Source organism: Schistocerca gregaria, chromosome 11, assembly GCF_023897955.1.
Source record: "Schistocerca gregaria isolate iqSchGreg1 chromosome 11, iqSchGreg1.2, whole genome shotgun sequence".
Taxonomy (NCBI): Eukaryota; Metazoa; Arthropoda; class Insecta; order Orthoptera; family Acrididae; genus Schistocerca; species Schistocerca gregaria.
Genome location: NC_064930.1, coordinates 35321233 through 35345591, shown reverse-complemented (window position 1 = coordinate 35345591; position 24359 = coordinate 35321233).

Below are 24359 nucleotides of genomic sequence, written 5' to 3'. Positions count from 1 at the left end.
GACTTTTCTCCATGGGAGTAATGTCTCAAACTGTCTACTCTTTGATCGATTCCTGGGACACCAGTAGTAGTTTCCGAAGCACATCTGGAGGCTTCCTGTAATCTGTGGACGTTCAGAGTTTTGATGAAAGACAGAAATTTCATCGGAATTGAATATAACGGGCACCATGCGCACCTTTCTCCATGGGAGTAATGTCTCAAACTGTCTACTCTTTGATCGATTCCTGGGACACCAGTAGTAGTTTCCGAAGCACATCTGGAGGCTTCCTGTAATCTGTGGACGTTCAGAGTTTTGATGAAAGACAGAAATTGCATCGGAATTGAATATAACGGGCACCATGCGGACTTTTCTCCATGGGAGTAATGTCTCAAACTGTCTACTCTTTGATCGATTCCTGGAACCCCAGTAGTAGTTTCCGAAGCACATCTGGAGGCTTCCTGTAATCTGTGAACGTTCAGAGTTTTGATGAAAGTCAGAAATTGCATCGGAATTGAATATAACGGGCACCATGCGGACTTTTCTCCATGGGAGTAACGTCTCAAACTGTCTACTCTTTGATCGATTCCTGGGACAACAGTAGTAGTTTCCGAAGCACATCTGGAGGCTTCCTGTAATCTGTGGACGTTCAGAGTTTTGATGAAAGACAGAAATTGCATCGGAATTGAATATAACGGGCACCATGCGCACTTTTCTCCATGGGAGTAATGTCTCAAACTGTCTACTCTTTGATCGATTCCTGGGACACCAGTAGTAGTTTCCGAAGCACATCTGGAGGCTTCCTGTAATCTGTGGTCGTTCAGAGTTTTGATGAAAGACAGAAATTGCATCAGAATTGAATATAACGGGCACCATGCGGACTTTTCTCCATGGGAGTAATGTCTCAAACTGTCTACTCTTTGATCGATTCCTGGGACACCAGTAGTAGTTTCCGAAGCACATCTGGAGGCTTCCTGTAATCTGTGGACGTTCAGAGTTTTGATGAAAGACAGAAATTACATCGGAATTGAAAATAACGGGCACCATGCGCACATTTCTCCATGGGAGTAATGTCTCAAACTGTCTACTCTTTGATCGATTCCTGGAACACCAGTAGTAGTTTCCGAAGCACATCTGGAGGCTTCCTGTAATCTGTGGACGTTCAGAGTTTTGATGAAAGACAGAAATTGCATCGGAATTGAATATAACTGGCACCATGCGCACTTTTCTCCATGGGAGTAATGTCTCAAACTGTCTACTCTTTGATCGATTCCTGGGACACCAGTAGTAGTTTCCGAAGCACATCTGGAGGCTTCCTGTAATCTGTGGACGTTCAGAGTTTTGATGAAAGACAGAAATTTCATCGGAATTGAATATAACGGGCACCATGCGCACCTTTCTCCATGGGAGTAATGTCTCAAACTGTCTACTCTTTGATCGATTCCTGGGACACCAGTAGTAGTTTCCGAAGCACATCTGGAGGCTTCCTGTAATCTGTGGACGTTCAGAGTTTTGATGAAAGACAGAAATTGCATCGGAATTGAATATAACGGGCACCATGCGGACTTTTCTCCATGGGAGTAATGTCTCAAACTGTCTACTCTTTGATCGATTCCTGGAACCCCGGTAGTAGTTTCCGAAGCACATCTGGAGGCTTCCTGTAATCTGTGAACGTTCAGAGTTTTGATGAAAGTCAGAAATTGCATCGGAATTGAATATAACGGGCACCATGCGGACTTTTCTCCATGGGAGTAATGTCTCAAACTGTCTACTCTTTGATCGATTCCTGGGACACCAGTAGTAGTTTCCGAAGCACATCTGGAGGCTTCCTGTAATCTGTGGACGTTCAGAGTTTTGATGAAAGACAGAAATTGCATCGGAATTGAATATAACGGGCACCATGCGGACTTTTCTCCATGGGAGTAATGTCTCAAACTGTCTACTCTTTGATCGATTCCTGGAACACCAGTAGTAGCTTCCGAAGCACATCTGGAATCTTCCTGTAATCTGTGGACGTTCAGAGTTTTGATGAAAGACAGAAATTGCATCGGAATTGAATATAACGTGCACCATGCGGACTTTTCTCCATGGGTGTAATGTCTCAAACTGTCTACTCTTTGATCGATTCCTCGAACACCAGTAGTAGTTTCCGAAGCACATCTGGAATCTTCCTGTAATCTGTGGACGTTCAGAGTTTTGATGAAAGACAGAAATTGCATCGGAATTGAATATAACGAGAACCATGCGGACTTTTCTCCATGGGAGTAATGTCTCAAACTGTCTACTCTTTGATCGATTCCTGGAACACCAGTAGTAGTTTCCGAAGCACATCTGGAGGCTTCCTGTAATCTGTGGACGTTCAGAGTTTTGACGACAGACAGAAATTGCATCGGAATTGAATATAACGGGCACCATGCGGACTTTTCTCCATGGGAGTAATGTCTCAAACTGTCTACTCTTTGATCGATTCCTGGGACACCAGTAGTAGTTTCCGAAGCACATCTGGAGGCTTCCTGTAATCTGTGGACGTTCAGAGTTTTGATGAAAGACAGAAATTGCATCGGAATTGAATATAACGGGCACCATGCGGACTTTTCTCCATGGGAGTAATGTCTCAAACTGTCTACTCTTTGATCGATTCCTGGAACACCAGTAGTAGTTTCCGAAGCACATCTGGAGGCTTCCTGTAATCTGTGGACGTTCAGAGTTTTGATGAAAGACAGAAATTGCATCGGAATTGAATATAACGGGCACCATGCGCACATTTCTCCATGGGAGGAATGTCTCAAACTGTCTACTCTTTGATCGATTCCTGGAACACCAGTAGTAGTTTCCGAAGCACATCTGGAGGCTTCCTGTAATCTGTGGACGTTCCGAGTTTTGATGAAAGACAGAAATTGCATCGGAATTGAATATAACGGGCACCATGCGCACTTTTCTCCATGGGAGTAATGTCTCAAACTGTCTACTCTTTGATCGATTCCTGGGACACCAGTAGTAGTTTCCGAAGCACATCTGGAGGCTTCCTGTAATCTGTGGACGTTCCGAGTTTTGATGAAAGACAGAAATTGCATCGGAATTGAATATAACGGGCACCATGCGGACTTTTCTCCATGGGAGTAATGTCTCAAACTGTCTACTCTTTGATCGATTCCTGGAACACCAGTAGTAGCTTCCGAAGCACATCTGGAATCTTCCTGTAATCTGTGGACGTTCAGAGTTTTGATGAAAGACAGAAATTGCATCGGAATTGAATATAACGTGCACCATGCGGACTTTTCTCCATGGGTGTAATGTCTCAAACTGTCTACTCTTTGATCGATTCCTCGAACACCAGTAGTAGTTTCCGAAGCACATCTGGAATCTTCCTGTAATCTGTGGACGTTCAGAGTTTTGATGAAAGACAGAAATTGCATCGGAATTGAATATAACGAGAACCATGCGGACTTTTCTCCATGGGAGTAATGTCTCAAACTGTCTACTCTTTGATCGATTCCTGGAACACCAGTAGTAGTTTCCGAAGCACATCTGGAGGCTTCCTGTAATCTGTGGACGTTCAGAGTTTTGACGACAGACAGAAATTGCATCGGAATTGAATATAACGGGCACCATGCGGACTTTTCTCCATGGGAGTAATGTCTCAAACTGTCTACTCTTTGATCGATTCCTGGGACACCAGTAGTAGTTTCCGAAGCACATCTGGAGGCTTCCTGTAATCTGTGGACGTTCAGAGTTTTGATGAAAGACAGAAATTGCATCGGAATTGAATATAACGGGCACCATGCGGACTTTTCTCCATGGGAGTAATGTCTCAAACTGTCTACTCTTTGATCGATTCCTGGAACACCAGTAGTAGTTTCCGAAGCACATCTGGAGGCTTCCTGTAATCTGTGGACGTTCAGAGTTTTGATGAAAGACAGAAATTGCATCGGAATTGAATATAACGGGCACCATGCGCACATTTCTCCATGGGAGGAATGTCTCAAACTGTCTACTCTTTGATCGATTCCTGGAACACCAGTAGTAGTTTCCGAAGCACATCTGGAGGCTTCCTGTAATCTGTGGACGTTCCGAGTTTTGATGAAAGACAGAAATTGCATCGGAATTGAATATAACGGGCACCATGCGCACTTTTCTCCATGGGAGTAATGTCTCAAACTGTCTACTCTTTGATCGATTCCTGGGACACCAGTAGTAGTTTCCGAAGCACATCTGGAGGCTTCCTGTAATCTGTGGACGTTCCGAGTTTTGATGAAAGACAGAAATTGCATCGGAATTGAATATAACGGGCACCATGCGCACTTTTCTCCATGGGAGTAATGTCTCAAACTGTCTACTCTTTGATCGATTCCTGGGACACCAGTAGTAGTTTCCGAAGCACATCTGGAGGCTTCCTGTAATCTGTGGACGTTCAGAGTTTTGATGAAAGACAGAAATTGCATCGGAATTGAATATAACGGGCACCATGCGGACTTTGCTCCATGGGAGTAATGTCTCAAACTGTCTACTCTTTGATCGATTCCTGGGACACCAGTAGTAGTTTCCGAAGCACATCTGGAGGCTTCCTGTAATCTGTGGACGTTCAGAGTTTTGATGAAAGACAGAAATTGCATCGGAATTGAATATAACGGGCACCATGCGCACTTTTCTCCATGGGAGTAATGTCTCAAACTGTCTACTCTTTGATCGATTCCTGGAACACCAGTAGTAGTTTCCGAAGCACATCTGGAGGCTTCCTGTAATCTGTGGACGTTCAGAGTTTAGATGAAAGACAGAAATTGCATCGGAATTTAATATAACGGGCACCATGCGGACTTTTCTCCATGGGAGTAATGTCTCAAACTGTCTACTCTTTGATCGATTCCTGGAACACCAGTAGTAGTTTCCGAAGCACATCTTGAGGCTTCCTGTAATCTGTGGACGTTCAGAGTTTTGATGAAAGACAGAAATTGCATCGGAATTGAATATAACTGGCACCATGCGGACTTTTCTCCATGGGAGTAATGTCTCAAACTGTCTACTCTTTGATCGATTCCTGGGACACCAGTAGTAGTTTCCGAAGCACATCTGGAGGCTTCCTGTAATCTGTGGACGTTCCTAGTTTTGATGAAAGACAGAAATTGCATCGGAATTGAATATAACGGGCACCATGCGGACTTTTCTCCATGGGAGTAATGTCTCAAACTGTCTACTCTTTGATCGATTCCTGGAACACCAGTAGTAGTTTCCGAAGCACATCTGGAGGCTTCCTGTAATCTGTGGACGTTCAGAGTTTTGATGAAAGACAGAAATTGCATCGGAATTGAATATAACGGTAACCATGCGGAGTTTTCTCCATGGGAGTAATGTCTCAAACTGTCTACTCTTTGATCGATTCCTGGAACACCAGTAGTAGTTTCCGAAGCACATCTGGAGGCTTCCTGTAATCTGTGGACGTTCAGAGTTTTGATGAAAGACAGAAATTGCATCGGAATTGAATATAACGGGCACCATGCGGACTATTCTCCATGGGAGTAATGTCTCAAACTGTCTACTATTTGATCGATTCCTGGAAAACCAGTAGTAGTTTCCGAAGCACATCTGGAATCTTCCTGTAATCTGTGGACGTTCAGAGTTTTGATGAAAGACAGAAATTGCATCGGAATTGAATATAACGGGCACCATGCGGACTTTTCTTCATGGGAGTAATGTCTCAAACTGTCTACTCTTTGATCGATTCCTGGAACACCAGTAGTAGTTTCCGAAGCACATCTGGAGGCTTCCTGTAATCTGTGGACGTTCAGAGTTTTGATGAAAGACAGAAATTGCATCGGAATTGAATATAACGGGCACCATGCGGACTTTTCTCCATGGGAGTAATGTCTCAAACTGTCTACTCTTTGATCGATTCCTGGGACACCAGTAGTAGTTTCCGAAGCACATCTGTAGGCTTCATGTAATCTGTGGACGTTCAGAGTTTTGATGAAAGACAGAAATTGCATCGGAATTGAATATAACGGGCACCATGCGGACTTTTCTCCATGGGAGTAATGTCTCGAACTGTCTACTCTTTGATCGATTCCTGGAACACCAGTAGTAGTTTCCGAAGCACATCTGGAGACTTCCTGTAATCTGTGGACGTTCAGAGTTTTGATGAAAGACAGAAATTGCATCGGAATTGAATATAACGGGCACCATGCGGACTTTTCTCCATGGGAGTAATGTCTCAAACTGTCTACTCTTTGATCGATTCCTGGGACACCAGTAGTATTTTCCGAAGCACATCTGGAGGCTTCCTGTAATCTGTGGACGTTCAGAGTTTTGAGGAAAGACAGAAATTGCATCGGAATTGACTATAACGGGCACCATGCGGACTTTTCTCCATGGGAGTAATGTCTCAAACTGTCTACTCTTTGATCGATTCCTGGAACACCAGTAGTAGTTTCCGAAGCACATCTGGAGGCTTCCTGTAATCTGTGGACGTTCAGGGTTTTGATGAAAGACAGAAATTGCATCGGAATTGAATATAACGGGCACCATGCGGACTTTTCTCCATGGGAGTAATGTCTCAAACTGTCTACTCTTTGATCGATTCCTGGAACACCAGTAGTAGTTTCCGAAGCACATCTGGAGGCTTCCTGTAATCTGTGGACGTTCAGAGTTTTGATGAAAGACAGAAATTGCATCGGAATTGAATATAACGGGCACCATGCGCACTTTTCTCCATGGGAGTAATGTCTCAAACTGTCTACTCTTTGATCGATTCCTGGAACACCAGTAGTAGTTTCCGAAGCACATCTGGAGGCTTCCTGTTATCTGTGGACGTTCAGAGTTTTGATGAAAGAGAGAAATTGCATCGGAATTGAATATAACGGGCACCATGCGGACTTTTGTCCATGGGAGCAATGTCTCAAACTGTCTACTCTTTGATCGATTCCTGGAACACCAGTAGTAGTTTCCGAAGCACATCTGGAGGCTTCCTGTAATCTGTGGACGTTCAGAGTTTTGATGAAAGACAGAAATTGCATCGGAATTGAATATAACGGGCACCATGCGGACTTTTCTCCATGGGAGTAATGTCTCAAACTGTCTACACTTTGATCGATTCCTGGAACACCAGTAGTAGATTCCGAAGCACGTCTGGAGGCTTCCTGTAATCTGTGGACGTTCAGAGTTTTGATGAAAGGCAGAAATTGCATCGGAATTGAATATAACGGGCACCATGCGGACTTTTCTCCATGGGAGTAATGTCTCAAACTGTCTACTCTTTGATCGATTCCTGGAACACGAGTAGTAGTCTCCGAAGCACATCTGGAGGCTTCCTTTAATCTGTGGACGTTCAGAGTTTTGATGAAAGACAGAAATTGCATCGGAATTGAATATAACGGGCACCATGCGGACTTTTCTCCATGGGAGTAATGTCTCAAACTGTCTACTCTTTGATCGATTCCTGGAACACCAGTAGTAGTTTCCGAAGCACATCTGGAGGCTTCCTGTAATCTGTGGACGTTCAGAGTTTTGATGAAAGTCAGAAATTGCATCGGAATTGAATATAACGGGCACCATGCGCACTTTTCTCCATGGGAGTAATGTCTCAAACTGTCTACTCTTTGATCGATTCCTGGGACACCAGTAGTAGTTTCCGAAGCACATCTGGAGGCTTCCTGTAATCTGTGGACGTTCAGAGTTTTGATGAAAGACAGAAATTGCATCGGAATTGAATATAACGGGCACCATGCGGACTTTTCTCCATGGGAGTAATGTCTCAAACTGTCTACTCTTTGATCGATTCCTGGAACACCAGTAGTAGTTTCCGAAGCACATCTGGAATCTTCCTGTAATCTGTGGACGTTCAGAGTTTTGATGAAAGACAGAAATTGCATCGGAATTGAATATAACGTGCACCATGCGGACTTTTCTCCATGGGAGTAATGTCTCAAAATGTCTACTCTTTGATCGATTCCTCGAACACCAGTAGTAGTTTCCGAAGCACATCTGGAATCTTCCTGTAATCTGTGGAGGTTCAGAGTTTTGATGAAAGACAGAAATTGCATCGGAATTGAATATAACGAGAACCATGCGGACTTTTCTCCATGGGAGTAATGTCTCAAACTGTCTACTCTTTGATCGATTCCTGGAACACCAGTAGTAGTTTCCGAAGCACATCTGGAGGCTTCCTGTAATCTGTGGACGTTCAGAGTTTTGATGAAAGACAGAAATTGCATCGGAATGGAATATAACGGGCACCATGCGGACTTTTCTCCATGGGAGTAATGTCTCAAACTGTCTACTCTTTGATCGATTCCTGGGACACCAGTAGTAGTTTCCGAAGCAAATCTGGAGGCTTCCTGTAATCTGTGGACGTTCAGAGTTTTGATGAAAGACAGAAATTGCATCGGAATTGAATATAACGGGCACCATGCGGACTTTTCTCCATGGGAGTAATGTCTCAAACTGTCTACTCTTTGATCGATTCCTGGAACACCAGTAGTAGTTTCCGAAGCACATCTGGAGGCTTCCTGTAATCTGTGGACGTTCAGAGTTTTGATGAAAGACAGAAATTGCATCGGAATTGAATATAACGGGCACCATGCGGACTTTTCTCCATGGGAGTAATGTCTCAAACTGTCTACTCTTTGATCGATTCCTGGAACCCCAGTAGTAGTTTCCGAAGCACATCTGGAGGCTTCCTGTAATCTGTGAACGTTCAGAGTTTTGATGAAAGTCAGAAATTGCATCGGAATTGAATATAACGGGCACCATGCGGACTTTTCTCCATGGGAGTAACGTCTCAAACTGTCTACTCTTTGATCGATTCCTGGGACAACAGTAGTAGTTTCCGAAGCACATCTGGAGGCTTCCTGTAATCTGTGGACGTTCAGAGTTTTGATGAAAGACAGAAATTGCATCGGAATTGAATATAACGGGCACCATGCGCACTTTTCTCCATGGGAGTAATGTCTCAAACTGTCTACTCTTTGATCGATTCCTGGGACACCAGTAGTAGTTTCCGAAGCACATCTGGAGGCTTCCTGTAATCTGTGGTCGTTCAGAGTTTTGATGAAAGACAGAAATTGCATCAGAATTGAATATAACGGGCACCATGCGGACTTTTCTCCATGGGAGTAATGTCTCAAACTGTCTACTCTTTGATCGATTCCTGGGACACCAGTAGTAGTTTCCGAAGCACATCTGGAGGCTTCCTGTAATCTGTGGACGTTCAGAGTTTTGATGAAAGACAGAAATTACATCGGAATTGAAAATAACGGGCACCATGCGCACATTTCTCCATGGGAGTAATGTCTCAAACTGTCTACTCTTTGATCGATTCCTGGAACACCAGTAGTAGTTTCCGAAGCACATCTGGAGGCTTCCTGTAATCTGTGGACGTTCAGAGTTTTGATGAAAGACAGAAATTGCATCGGAATTGAATATAACGGGCACCATGCGCACTTTTCTCCATGGGAGTAATGTCTCAAACTGTCTACTCTTTGATCGATTCCTGGGACACCAGTAGTAGTTTCCGAAGCACATCTGGAGGCTTCCTGTAATCTGTGGACGTTCAGAGTTTTGATGAAAGACAGAAATTTCATCGGAATTGAATATAACGGGCACCATGCGCACCTTTCTCCATGGGAGTAATGTCTCAAACTGTCTACTCTTTGATCGATTCCTGGGACACCAGTAGTAGTTTCCGAAGCACATCTGGAGGCTTCCTGTAATCTGTGGACGTTCAGAGTTTTGATGAAAGACAGAAATTGCATCGGAATTGAATATAACGGGCACCATGCGGACTTTTCTCCATGGGAGTAATGTCTCAAACTGTCTACTCTTTGATCGATTCCTGGAACCCCGGTAGTAGTTTCCGAAGCACATCTGGAGGCTTCCTGTAATCTGTGAACGTTCAGAGTTTTGATGAAAGTCAGAAATTGCATCGGAATTGAATATAACGGGCACCATGCGGACTTTTCTCCATGGGAGTAATGTCTCAAACTGTCTACTCTTTGATCGATTCCTGGGACACCAGTAGTAGTTTCCGAAGCACATCTGGAGGCTTCCTGTAATCTGTGGACGTTCAGAGTTTTGATGAAAGACAGAAATTGCATCGGAATTGAATATAACGGGCACCATGCGGACTTTTCTCCATGGGAGTAATGTCTCAAACTGTCTACTCTTTGATCGATTCCTGGAACACCAGTAGTAGCTTCCGAAGCACATCTGGAATCTTCCTGTAATCTGTGGACGTTCAGAGTTTTGATGAAAGACAGAAATTGCATCGGAATTGAATATAACGTGCACCATGCGGACTTTTCTCCATGGGTGTAATGTCTCAAACTGTCTACTCTTTGATCGATTCCTCGAACACCAGTAGTAGTTTCCGAAGCACATCTGGAATCTTCCTGTAATCTGTGGACGTTCAGAGTTTTGATGAAAGACAGAAATTGCATCGGAATTGAATATAACGAGAACCATGCGGACTTTTCTCCATGGGAGTAATGTCTCAAACTGTCTACTCTTTGATCGATTCCTGGAACACCAGTAGTAGTTTCCGAAGCACATCTGGAGGCTTCCTGTAATCTGTGGACGTTCAGAGTTTTGACGACAGACAGAAATTGCATCGGAATTGAATATAACGGGCACCATGCGGACTTTTCTCCATGGGAGTAATGTCTCAAACTGTCTACTCTTTGATCGATTCCTGGGACACCAGTAGTAGTTTCCGAAGCACATCTGGAGGCTTCCTGTAATCTGTGGACGTTCAGAGTTTTGATGAAAGACAGAAATTGCATCGGAATTGAATATAACGGGCACCATGCGGACTTTTCTCCATGGGAGTAATGTCTCAAACTGTCTACTCTTTGATCGATTCCTGGAACACCAGTAGTAGTTTCCGAAGCACATCTGGAGGCTTCCTGTAATCTGTGGACGTTCAGAGTTTTGATGAAAGACAGAAATTGCATCGGAATTGAATATAACGGGCACCATGCGGACTTTTCTCCATGGGAGTAATGTCTCAAACTGTCTACTCTTTGATCGATTCCTGGAACACCAGTAGTAGTTTCCGAAGCACATCTGGAGGCTTCCTGTAATCTGTGGACGTTCAGAGTATTGATGAAAGACAGAAATTGCATCGGAATTGAATATAACGGGCACCATGCGCACATTTCTCCATGGGAGGAATGTCTCAAACTGTCTACTCTTTGATCGATTCCTGGAACACCAGTAGTAGTTTCCGAAGCACATCTGGAGGCTTCCTGTAATCTGTGGACGTTCCGAGTTTTGATGAAAGACAGAAATTGCATCGGAATTGAATATAACGGGCACCATGCGCACTTTTCTCCATGGGAGTAATGTCTCAAACTGTCTACTCTTTGATCGATTCCTGGGACACCAGTAGTAGTTTCCGAAGCACATCTGGAGGCTTCCTGTAATCTGTGGACGTTCAGAGTTTTGATGAAAGACAGAAATTGCATCGGAATTGAATATAACGGGCACCATGCGGACTTTGCTCCATGGGAGTAATGTCTCAAACTGTCTACTCTTTGATCGATTCCTGGGACACCAGTAGTAGTTTCCGAAGCACATCTGGAGGCTTCCTGTAATCTGTGGACGTTCAGAGTTTTGATGAAAGACAGAAATTGCATCGGAATTGAATATAACGGGCACCATGCGCACTTTTCTCCATGGGAGTAATGTCTCAAACTGTCTACTCTTTGATCGATTCCTGGAACACCAGTAGTAGTTTCCGAAGCACATCTGGAGGCTTCCTGTAATCTGTGGACGTTCAGAGTTTTGATGAAAGACAGAAATTGCATCGGAATTTAATATAACGGGCACCATGCGGACTTTTCTCCATGGGAGTAATGTCTCAAACTGTCTACTCTTTGATCGATTCCTGGAACACCAGTAGTAGTTTCCGAAGCACATCTTGAGGCTTCCTGTAATCTGTGGACGTTCAGAGTTTTGATGAAAGACAGAAATTGCATCGGAATTGAATATAACTGGCACCATGCGGACTTTTCTCCATGGGAGTAATGTCTCAAACTGTCTACTCTTTGATCGATTCCTGGGACACCAGTAGTAGTTTCCGAAGCACATCTGGAGGCTTCCTGTAATCTGTGGACGTTCCTAGTTTTGATGAAAGACAGAAATTGCATCGGAATTGAATATAACGGGCACCATGCGGACTTTTCTCCATGGGAGTAATGTCTCAAACTGTCTACTCTTTGATCGATTCCTGGAACACCAGTAGTAGTTTCCGAAGCACATCTGGAGGCTTCCTGTAATCTGTGGACGTTCAGAGTTTTGATGAAAGACAGAAATTGCATCGGAATTGAATATAACGGTAACCATGCGGAGTTTTCTCCATGGGAGTAATGTCTCAAACTGTCTACTCTTTGATCGATTCCTGGAACACCAGTAGTAGTTTCCGAAGCACATCTGGAGGCTTCCTATAATCTGTGGACGTTCAGAGTTTTGATGAAAGACAGAAATTGCATCGGAATTGAATATAACGGGCACCATGCGGACTATTCTCCATGGGAGTAATGTCTCAAACTGTCTACTATTTGATCGATTCCTGGAAAACCAGTAGTAGTTTCCGAAGCACATCTGGAATCTTCCTGTAATCTGTGGACGTTCAGAGTTTTGATGAAAGACAGAAATTGCATCGGAATTGAATATAACGGGCACCATGCGGACTTTTCTTCATGGGAGTAATGTCTCAAACTGTCTACTCTTTGATCGATTCCTGGAACACCAGTAGTAGTTTCCGAAGCACATCTGGAGGCTTCCTGTAATCTGTGGACGTTCAGAGTTTTGATGAAAGACAGAAATTGCATCGGAATTGAATATAACGGGCACCATGCGGACTTTTCTCCATGGGAGTAATGTCTCAAACTGTCTACTCTTTGATCGATTCCTGGGACACCAGTAGTAGTTTCCGAAGCACATCTGTAGGCTTCATGTAATCTGTGGACGTTCAGAGTTTTGATGAAAGACAGAAATTGCATCGGAATTGAATATAACGGGCACCATGCGGACTTTTCTCCATGGGAGTAATGTCTCGAACTGTCTACTCTTTGATCGATTCCTGGAACACCAGTAGTAGTTTCCGAAGCACATCTGGAGACTTCCTGTAATCTGTGGACGTTCAGAGTTTTGATGAAAGACAGAAATTGCATCGGAATTGAATATAACGGGCACCATGCGGACTTTTCTCCATGGGAGTAATGTCTCAAACTGTCTACTCTTTGATCGATTCCTGGGACACCAGTAGTATTTTCCGAAGCACATCTGGAGGCTTCCTGTAATCTGTGGACGTTCAGAGTTTTGAGGAAAGACAGAAATTGCATCGGAATTGACTATAACGGGCACCATGCGGACTTTTCTCCATGGGAGTAATGTCTCAAACTGTCTACTCTTTGATCGATTCCTGGAACACCAGTAGTAGTTTCCGAAGCACATCTGGAGGCTTCCTGTAATCTGTGGACGTTCAGGGTTTTGATGAAAGACAGAAATTGCATCGGAATTGAATATAACGGGCACCATGCGGACTTTTCTCCATGGGAGTAATGTCTCAAACTGTCTACTCTTTGATCGATTCCTGGAACACCAGTAGTAGTTTCCGAAGCACATCTGGAGGCTTCCTGTAATCTGTGGACGTTCAGAGTTTTGATGAAAGACAGAAATTGCATCGGAATTGAATATAACGGGCACCATGCGCACTTTTCTCCATGGGAGTAATGTCTCAAACTGTCTACTCTTTGATCGATTCCTGGAACACCAGTAGTAGTTTCCGAAGCACATCTGGAGGCTTCCTGTTATCTGTGGACGTTCAGAGTTTTGATGAAAGAGAGAAATTGCATCGGAATTGAATATAACGGGCACCATGCGGACTTTTGTCCATGGGAGCAATGTCTCAAACTGTCTACTCTTTGATCGATTCCTGGAACACCAGTAGTAGTTTCCGAAGCACATCTGGAGGCTTCCTGTAATCTGTGGACGTTCAGAGTTTTGATGAAAGACAGAAATTGCATCGGAATTGAATATAACGGGCACCATGCGGACTTTTCTCCATGGGAGTAATGTCTCAAACTGTCTACACTTTGATCGATTCCTGGAACACCAGTAGTAGATTCCGAAGCACGTCTGGAGGCTTCCTGTAATCTGTGGACGTTCAGAGTTTTGATGAAAGGCAGAAATTGCATCGGAATTGAATATAACGGGCACCATGCGGACTTTTCTCCATGGGAGTAATGTCTCAAACTGTCTACTCTTTGATCGATTCCTGGAACACGAGTAGTGGTCTCCGAAGCACATCTGGAGGCTTCCTTTAATCTGTGGACGTTCAGAGTTTTGATGAAAGACAGAAATTGCATCGGAATTGAATATAACGGGCACCATGCGGACTTTTCTCCATGGGAGTAATGTCTCAAACTGTCTACTCTTTGATCGATTCCTGGAACACCAGTAGTAGTTTCCGAAGCACATCTGGAGGCTTCCTGTAATCTGTGGACGTTCAGAGTTTTGATGAAAGTCAGAAATTGCATCGGAATTGAATATAACGGGCACCATGCGCACTTTTCTCCATGGGAGTAATGTCTCAAACTGTCTACTCTTTGATCGATTCCTGGGACACCAGTAGTAGTTTCCGAAGCACATCTGGAGGCTTCCTGTAATCTGTGGACGTTCAGAGTTTTGATGAAAGACAGAAATTGCATCGGAATTGAATATAACGGGCACCATGCGGACTTTTCTCCATGGGAGTAATGTCTCAAACTGTCTACTCTTTGATCGATTCCTGGAACACCAGTAGTAGTTTCCGAAGCACATCTGGAATCTTCCTGTAATCTGTGGACGTTCAGAGTTTTGATGAAAGACAGAAATTGCATCGGAATTGAATATAACGTGCACCATGCGGACTTTTGTCCATGGGAGTAATGTCTCAAAATGTCTACTCTTTGATCGATTCCTCGAACACCAGTAGTAGTTTCCGAAGCACATCTGGAATCTTCCTGTAATCTGTGGAGGTTCAGAGTTTTGATGAAAGACAGAAATTGCATCGGAATTGAATATAACGAGAACCATGCGGACTTTTCTCCATGGGAGTAATGTCTCAAACTGTCTACTCTTTGATCGATTCCTGGAACACCAGTAGTAGTTTCCGAAGCACATGTGGAGGCTTCCTGTAATCTGTGGACGTTCAGAGTTTTGATGAAAGACAGAAATTGCATCGGAATTGAATATAACGGGCACCATGCGCACTTTTCTCCATGGGAGTAATGTCTCAAACTGTCTACTCTTTGATCGATTCCTGGGACACCAGTAGTAGTTTCCGAAGCAAATCTGGAGGCTTCCTGTAATCTGTGGACGTTCAGAGTTTTGATGAAAGACAGAAATTGCATCGGAATTGAATATAACGGGCACCATGCGGACTTTTCTCCATGGGAGTAATGTCTCAAACTGTCTACTCTTTGATCGATTCCTGGAACACCAGTAGTAGTTTCCGAAGCACATCTGGAGGCTTCCTGTAATCTGTGGACGTTCAGAGTTTTGATGAAAGACAGAAATTGCATCGGAATTGAATATAACGGGCACCATGTGCACTTTTCTCCATGGGAGTAATGTCTCAAACTGTCTACTCTTTGATCGATTCCTGGAACACCAGTAGTAGTTTCCGGAGCACATCTGGAGGCTTCCTGTAATCTGTGGACGTTCACAGTTTTGATGAAAGACAGAAATTGCATCGGAATTGAATATAACTGGCAGCATGCGGACTATTCTCCATGGGGGTAATGTCTCAAACTGTCTACTCTTTGATCGATTCCTGGAACACCAGTAGTAGTTTCCGAAGCACATCTGGAGGCTTCCTGTAATCTGTGGACGTTCGGAGTTTTGATGAAAGACAGAAATTGCATCGGAATTGAATATAACGGGCACCATGCGGACTTTTCTCCATGGGAGGAATGTCTCAAACTGTCTACTCTTTGATCGATTCCTGGAACACCAGTAGTAGTTTCCGAAGCACATCTGGAGGCTTCCTGTAATCTGTGGACGTTCAGAGTTTTGATGAAAGACAGAAATTGCATCGGAATTGAATATAACGGGCACCATGCGCACTTTTCTCCATGGGAGTAATGTCTCAAACTGTCTACTCTTTGATCGATTCCTGGGACACCAGTAGTAGTTTCCGAAGCACATCTGGAGGCTTCCTGTAATCTGTGGACGTTCAGAGTTTTGATGAAAGACAGAAATTGCATCAGAATTGAATATAACGGGCACCATGCGGACTTTTCTCCATGGGAGTAATGTCTCAAACTGTCTACTCTTTGATCGATTCCTGGGACACCAGTAGTAGTTTCCGAAGCACATCTGGAGGCTTCCTGTAATCTGTGGACGTTCAGAGTTTTGATGAAAGACAGAAATTACATCGGAATTGAAAATAACGGGCACCATGCGCACTTTTCTCCGTGGGAGTAATGTCTCAAACTGTCTACTCTTTGATCGATTCCTGGAAAACCAGTAGTAGTTTCCGAAGCACATCTGGAGGCTTCCTGTAATCTGTGGACGTTCAGAGTTTTGATGAAAGACAGAAATTGCATCGGAATTGAATATAACGGGCACCATGCGCACTATTCTCCATGGGAGTAATGTCTCAAACTGTCTACTCTTTGATCGATTCCTGGGACACCAGTAGTAGTTTCCGAAGCACATCTGGAGGCTTCCTGTAATCTGTGGACGTTCAGAGTTTTGATGAAAGACAGAAATTTCATCGGAATTGAATATAACGGGCACCATGCGCACTTTTCTCCATGGGAGTAATGTCTCAAACTGTCTACTCTTTGATCGATTCCTGGAACACCAGTAGTAGTTTCCGAAGCACATCTGGAGGCTTCCTGTAATCTGTGGACGTTCAGAGTTTTGATGAAAGACAGAAATTGCATCGGATTTGAATATAACGGGCACCATGCGGACTTTTCTCCATGGGAGTAATGGCTCAAACTGTCTACTCTTTGATCGATTCCTGGAACCCCAGTAGTAGTTTCCGAAGCACATCTGGAGGCTTCCTGTAATCTGTGAACGTTCAGAGTTTTGATGAAAGTCAGAAATTGCATCGGAATTGAATATAACGGGCACCATGCGGACTTTTCTCCATGGGAGTAATGTCTCAAACTGTCTACTCTTTGATCGATTCCTGGGACACCAGTAGTAGTTTCCGAAGCACATCTGGAGGCTTCCTGTAATCTGTGGACGTTCAGAGTTTTGATGAAAGACAGAAATTGCATCGGAATTGAATATAACGGGCACCATGCGGACTTTTCTCCATGGGAGTAATGTCTCAAACTGTCTACTCTTTGATCGATTCCTGGAACACCAGTAGTAGTTTCCGAAGCACATCTGGAATCTTCCTGTAATCTGTGGACGTTCAGAGTTTTGATGAAAGACAGAAATTGCATCGGAATTGAATATAACGTGCACCATGCGGACTTTTCTCCATGGGAGTAATGTCTCAAACTGTCTACTCTTTGATCGATTCCTCGAACACCAGTAGTAGTTTCCGAAGCACATCTGGAATCTTCCTGTAATCTGTGGACGTTCAGAGTTTTGATGAAAGACAGAAATTGCATCGGCATTGAATATAACGAGAACCATGCGGACTTTTCTCCATGGGAGTAATGTCTCAAACTGTCTACTCTTTGATCGATTCCTGGAACACCAGTAGTAGTTTCCGAAGCACATCTGGAGGCTTCCTGTAATCTGTGGACGTTCAGACTTTTGATGACAGACAGAAATTGCATCGGAATTGAATATAACGGGCACCATGCGGACTTTTCTCCATGGGAGTAATGTCTCAAACTGTCTACTCTTTGATCGATTCCTGGGACACCAGTAGTAGTTTCCGAAGCACATCTGGAGGCTTCCTGTAATCTGTGGACGTTCAGAGTTTTGATGAAAGACAGAAATTGCATCGGAATTGAATATAACGGGCACCATGCGGACTTTTCTCCATGGGAGTAATGTCTCAAACTGTCTACTCTTTGATCGATTCCTGGAACACCAGTAGTAGCTTCCGAAGCACATCTGGAGGCTTCCTGTAATCTGTGGACGTTCAGAGTTTTGATGAAAGACAGAAATTGCATCGGAATTGAATATAACGGGCACCATGCGCACTTTTCTCCATGGGAGTAATGTCTCAAACTGTCTACTCTTTGATCGATTCCTGGAACACCAGTAGTAGTTTCCGAAGCACATCTGGAGGCTTCCTGTAATCTGTGGACGTTCAGAGTTTTGATGAAAGACAGAAATTGCATCGGAATTGAATATAACGGGCACCATGCGGACTTTTCTCCATGGGAGTAATGTCTCAAACTGTCTACTCTTTGATCGATTCCTGGAACACCAGTAGTAGTTTCCGAAGCACATCTGGAGGCTTCCTGTAATCTGTGGACGTTCAGAGTTTTGATGAAAGACAGAAATTGCATCGGAATTGAATATAACGGGCACCATGCGCACATTTCTCCATGGGAGGAATGTCTCAAACTGTCTACTCTTTGATCGATTCCTGGAACACCAGTAGTAGTTTCCGAAGCACATCTGGAGGCTTCCTGTAATCTGTGGACGTTCAGAGTTTTGATGGAAGACAGAAATTGCATCGGAATTGAATATAACGGGCACCATGCGCACTTTTCTCCATGGGAGTAATGTCTCAAACTGTCTACTCTTTGATCGATTCCTGGGACACCAGTAGTAGTTTCCGAAGCACATCTGGAGGCTTCCTGTAATCTGTGGACGTTCAGAGTTTTGATGAAAGACAGAAATTGCATCGGAATTGAATATAACGGGCACCATGCGGACTTTTCTCCATGGGAGTAATGTCTCAAACTGTCTACTCTTTGATCGATTCCTGGGACACCAGTAGTAGTTTCCGAAGCACATCTGGAGGCTTCCTGTAATCTGTGGACGTTCAGAGTTTTGATGAAAGACAGAAATTGCATCGGAATTGAATATAACGGGCACCATGCGCACTTTTCTCCATGGGAGTAATGTCTCAAACTGTCTACTCTTTGATCGATTCCTGGAACACCAGTAGTAGTTTCCGAAGCACATCTGGAGGCTTCCTGTAATCTGTGGACGTTCAGAGTTTTGATGAAAGACAGAAATTGCATCGGAATTTAATATAACGGGCACCATGCGCACTTTTCTCCATGGGAGTAATGTCTCAAACTGTCTACTCTTTGATCGATTCCTGGAACACCAGTAGTAGTTTCCGAAGCACATCTTGAGGCTTCCTGTAATCTGTGGACGTTCAGAGTTTTGATGAAAGACAGAAATTGCATCGGAATTGAATATAACTGGCACCATGCGGACTTTTCTCCATGGGAGTAATGTCTCAAACTGTCTACTCTTTGATCGATTCCTGGGACACCAGTAGTAGTTTCCGAAGCACATCTGGAGGCTTCCTGTAATCTGTGGACGTTCAGAGTTTTGATGAAAGACAGAAATTGCATCGGAATTGAATATAACGGGCACCATGCGCACTTTTCTCCATGGGAGTCATGTCTCAAACTGTCTACTCTTTGATCGATTCCTGGGACACTAGTAGTAGTTTCCGAAGCACATCTGGAGGCTTCCTGTAATCTGTGGACGTTCAGAGTTTTGATGAAAGACAGAAATTGCATCGGAATTGAATATAACGGGCACCATGCGCACTTTTCTCCATGGGAGTAATGTCTCAAACTGTCTACTCTTTGATCGATTCCTGGGACACCGGTAGTAGTTTCCGAAGCACATCTGGAGGCTTCCTGTAATCTGTGGACGTTCAGAGTTTTGATGAAAGACAGAAATTGCATCCGGGTTGAATATAACGGGCACCATAGGGACTAACCTCCATGGGAGTAATGTCTCAAACTGTCTACTCTTTGATCGATTCCTGGAACACCAGTAGTAGTTTCCGAAGCACATCTGGAGGCTTCCTGTAATCTGTGGACGTTCAGAGTTTTGATGAAAGACAGAAATTGCATCGGAATTTAATATAACGGGCACCATGCGCACTTTTCTCCATGGGAGTAATGTCTCAAACTGTCTACTCTTTGATCGATTCCTGGAACACCAGTAGTAGTTTCCGAAGCACATCTTGAGGCTTCCTGTAATCTGTGGACGTTCAGAGTTTTGATGAAAGACAGAAATTGCATCGGAATTGAATATAACTGGCACCATGCGGACTTTTCTCCATGGGAGTAATGTCTCAAACTGTCTACTCTTTGATCGATTCCTGGGACACCAGTAGTAGTTTCCGAAGCACATCTGGAGGCTTCCTGTAATCTGTGGACGTTCAGAGTTTTGATGAAAGACAGAAATTGCATCGGAATTTAATATAACGGGCACCATGCGGACTTTTCTCCATGGGAGTAATGTCTCAAACTGTCTACTCTTTGATCGATTCCTGGGACACTAGTAGTAGTTTCCGAAGCACATCTGGAGGCTTCCTGTAATCTGTGGACGTTCAGAGTTTTGATGAAAGACAGAAATTGCATCGGAATTGAATATAACGGGCACCATGCGCACTTTTCTCCATGGGAGTAATGTCTCAAACTGTCTACTCTTTGATCGATTCCTGGAACACCAGTAGTAGTTTCCGAAGCACATCTGGAGGCTTCCTGTAATCTGTGGACGTTCAGAGATTTGATGAAAGACAGAAATTGCATCCGGGTTGAATATAACGGGCACCATGCGGACTTACCTCCATGGGAGTAATGTCTCAAACTGTCTACGCTTTGATCGCTTCCTGGGACAGCAGTAATAATTTCCGAAGCACATCTGGAGGCTTCCTGTATTCTGTGGACGTTCAGAGTTTTGATGAAAGACAGAAATTGCATCGGAATTGAATATAACGGGCACCATGCGCACTTTTCTCCATGGGAGTAATGTCTCAAACTGTCTACTCTTTGATCGATTCCTGGGACACCAGTAGTAGTTTCCGAAGCACATCTGGAGGCTTCCTGTAATCTGTGGACGTTCAGAGTATTGATGAAAGAAAGAAATTGCATCGGAATTGAATATAACGGGCACCATGCGGACTTTTCTCCATGGGAGTAATGTCTCAAACTGTCTACTCTTTGATCGATTCCTGGGACACCAGTAGTAGTTTCCGAAGCACATCTGGAGGCTTCCTGTAATCTGTGGACGTTCAGAGTTGTGATGAAAGACAGAAATTGCATCGGAATTGAATATAACGGGCACCATTCGGACTTTTCTCCATGGGAGTAATGTCTCAAACTGCCTACTCTTTGATCGATTCCTGGGACACTAGTAGTAGTTTCCGAAGCACATCTGGAGGCTTCCTGTAATCTGTGGACGTTCAGAGTTTTGATGAAAGACAGAAATTGCATCGGAATTGATTATAACGGGCACCATGCGCACTTTTCTCTATGGGAGTAATGTCTCAAACTGTCTACTCTTTGATCGATTCCTGGAACACCAGTAGTAGTTTCCGAAGCACATCTGGAGGCTTCCTGTAATCTGTGGACGTTCAGAGTTTTGATGAAAGACTGAAATTGCATCGGAATTGAATATAACGGGCAGCATGCGGACTTTTCTCCATGGGAGTAATGTCTCAAACTGTCTACTCTTTGATCGATTCCTGGGACACAAGTAGTAGTTTCCGAAGCACATCTGGAGGCTTCCTGTAATCTGTGGACGTTCAGAGTTTTGATGAAAGACTGAAATTGCATCGGAATTGAATATAACGGGCAGCATGCGGACTTTTCTCCATGGGAGTAATGTCACAAACTGTCTACTCTTTGATCGATTCCTGGAACACCAGTAGTAGTTTCCGAAGCACATCTGGAGGCTTCCTGTAATCTGTGGACGTTCAGAGTTTTGATGAAAGACAGAAATTGCATCGGAATTGAATATAACGGGCACCATGCGCACTTTTCTCCATGGGAGTAATGTCTCAAACTGTCTACTCTTTGATCGATTCCTGGGACACTAGTAGTAGTTTCCGAAGCACATCTGGAGGCTTCCTGTAATCTGTGGATGTTCAGAGTTTTGATGAAAGACAGAAATTGCATCGGAATTGAATATAACGGGCACCATGCGGACTTTTCTCCATGGGAGTAATGTCTCAAACTGTCTACTCATTGATCGATTCCTGGGACACTAGTAGTAGGTTCCGAATCACATCTGGAGGCTTCCTGTAATCTGTGGACGTTCAGAGTTTTGATGAAAGACAGAAATTGCATCGGAATTGAATATAACGGGCACCATGCGGACTTTTCTCCATGGGAGTAATGTCTCAAACTGTCTACTCATTGATCGATTCCTGGGACACCAGTAGTAGTTTCCGAAGCACATCTGGAGGCTTCCTGTAATCTGTGGACGTTCAGAGTTTTGATGAAAGACAGAAATTGCATCCGGGTTGAATATAACGGGCACCATGCGGACTTACCTCCATGGGAGTAATGTCTCAAACTGTCTACGTTATGATCGCTTCCTGGGACAGCAGTAATAGTTTCCGAAGCACATCTGGAGGCTTCCTGTATTCTGTGGACGTTCAGAGTTTTGATGAAAGACAGAAATTGCATCGGAATTGAATATAACGGGCACCATGCGCACTTTTCTCCATGGGAGTAATGTCTCAAACTGTCTACTCTTTGATCGATTCCTGGGACACTAGTAGTAGTTTTCGAAGCACATCTGGAGGCGTCCTGTAATCTGTGGACGTTCAGAGTTTTGATGAAAGACAGAAATTGCATCGGAATTGAATATAACGGGCACCATGAGCACTTTTCTCCATGGGAGTAATGTCTCAAACTGTCTACTCTTTGATCGATTCCTGGAACACCAGTAGTAGTTTCCGAAGCACATCTGGAGGCTTCCTGTAATCTGTGGACGTTCAGAGTTTTGATGAAAGACAGAAATTGCATCGCAATTGAATATAACGGGCACCATGCGCACTTTTCTCCATGGGAGTAATGTCTCAAACTGTCTACTCTTTGATCGATTCCTGGAACACCAGTAGTAGTTTCCGAAGCACATCTGGAGGCTTCCTGTAATCTGTGGACGTTCAGAGTTTTGATGAAAGACTGAAATTGCATCGGAATTGAATATAACGGGCACCATGCGGACTTTTCTCCATGGGAGTAATGTCTCAAACTGTCTACTCTTTGATCGATTCCTGGAACACCAGTAGAATTTTTCGAAGCACATCTAGAGGCTTCCTGTAATCTGTGGACATTCAGAGTTTTGATGAAAGACAGAAATTGCATCGGAATTGAATATAACGGGCACCATGCGCACTTTTCTCCATGGGAGTAATGTCTCAAACTGTCTACTCTTTGATCGATTCCTGGAACACCAGTAGTAGTTTCCGAAGCACATCTGGAGGCTTCCTGTAATCTGTGGACGTTCAGAGTTTTGATGAAAGACAGAAATTGCATCCGGGTTGAATATAACGGGCACCATGCGGACTTACCTCCATGGGAGTAATGTCTCAAACTGTCTACGTTTTGATCGCTTCCTGGGACAGCAGTAATAGTTTCCGAAGCACATCTGGAGGCTTCCTGTATTCTGTGGACGTCAGAGTTTTGATGAAAGACAGAAATTGCATCGGAATTGAATATAACGGGCACCATGCGGACTTTTCTCCATGGGAGTAATGTCTCAAACTGTCTACTCTTTGATCGATTCCTGGGACACTAGTAGTAGTTTCCGAAGCACATCTGGAGGCTTCCTGTAATCTGTGGACGTTCAGAGTTTTGATGAAAGACAGAAATTGCATCGGAATTGAATATAACGGGCACCATGCGGACTTTTCTCCATGGGAGTAATGTCTCAAACTGTCTACTCTTTGATCGATTCCTGGGACACTAGTAGTAGTTTCCGAAGCACATCTGGAGGCTTCCTGTAATCTGTGGACGTTCAGAGTTTTGATGAAAGACAGAAATTGCATCGGAATTGAATATAACGGGCACCATGCGCACTTTTCTCCATGGGAGTAATGTCTCAAACTGTCTACTCTTTGATCGATTCCTGGGACACTAGTAGTAGTTTCCGAAGCACATCTGGAGGCTTCCTGTAATCTGTGGACGTTCAGAGTGTTGATGAAAGACAGAAATTGCATCCGGGTTGAATATAACGGGCACCATGCGGACTTACCTCCATGGGAGTAATGTCTCAAACTGTCTACTCTTTGATCGATTCCTGGGACACTAGTAGTAGTTTCCGAAGCACATCTGGAGGCTTCCTGTAATCTGTGGACGTTCAGAGTTTTGATGAAAGACAGAAATTGCATCGGAATTGAATATAACGGGCACCATGCGGACTTTTCTCCATGGGAGTAATGTCTCAAACTGTCTACTCTTTGATCGATTCCTGGGACACTAGTAGTAGTTTCCGAA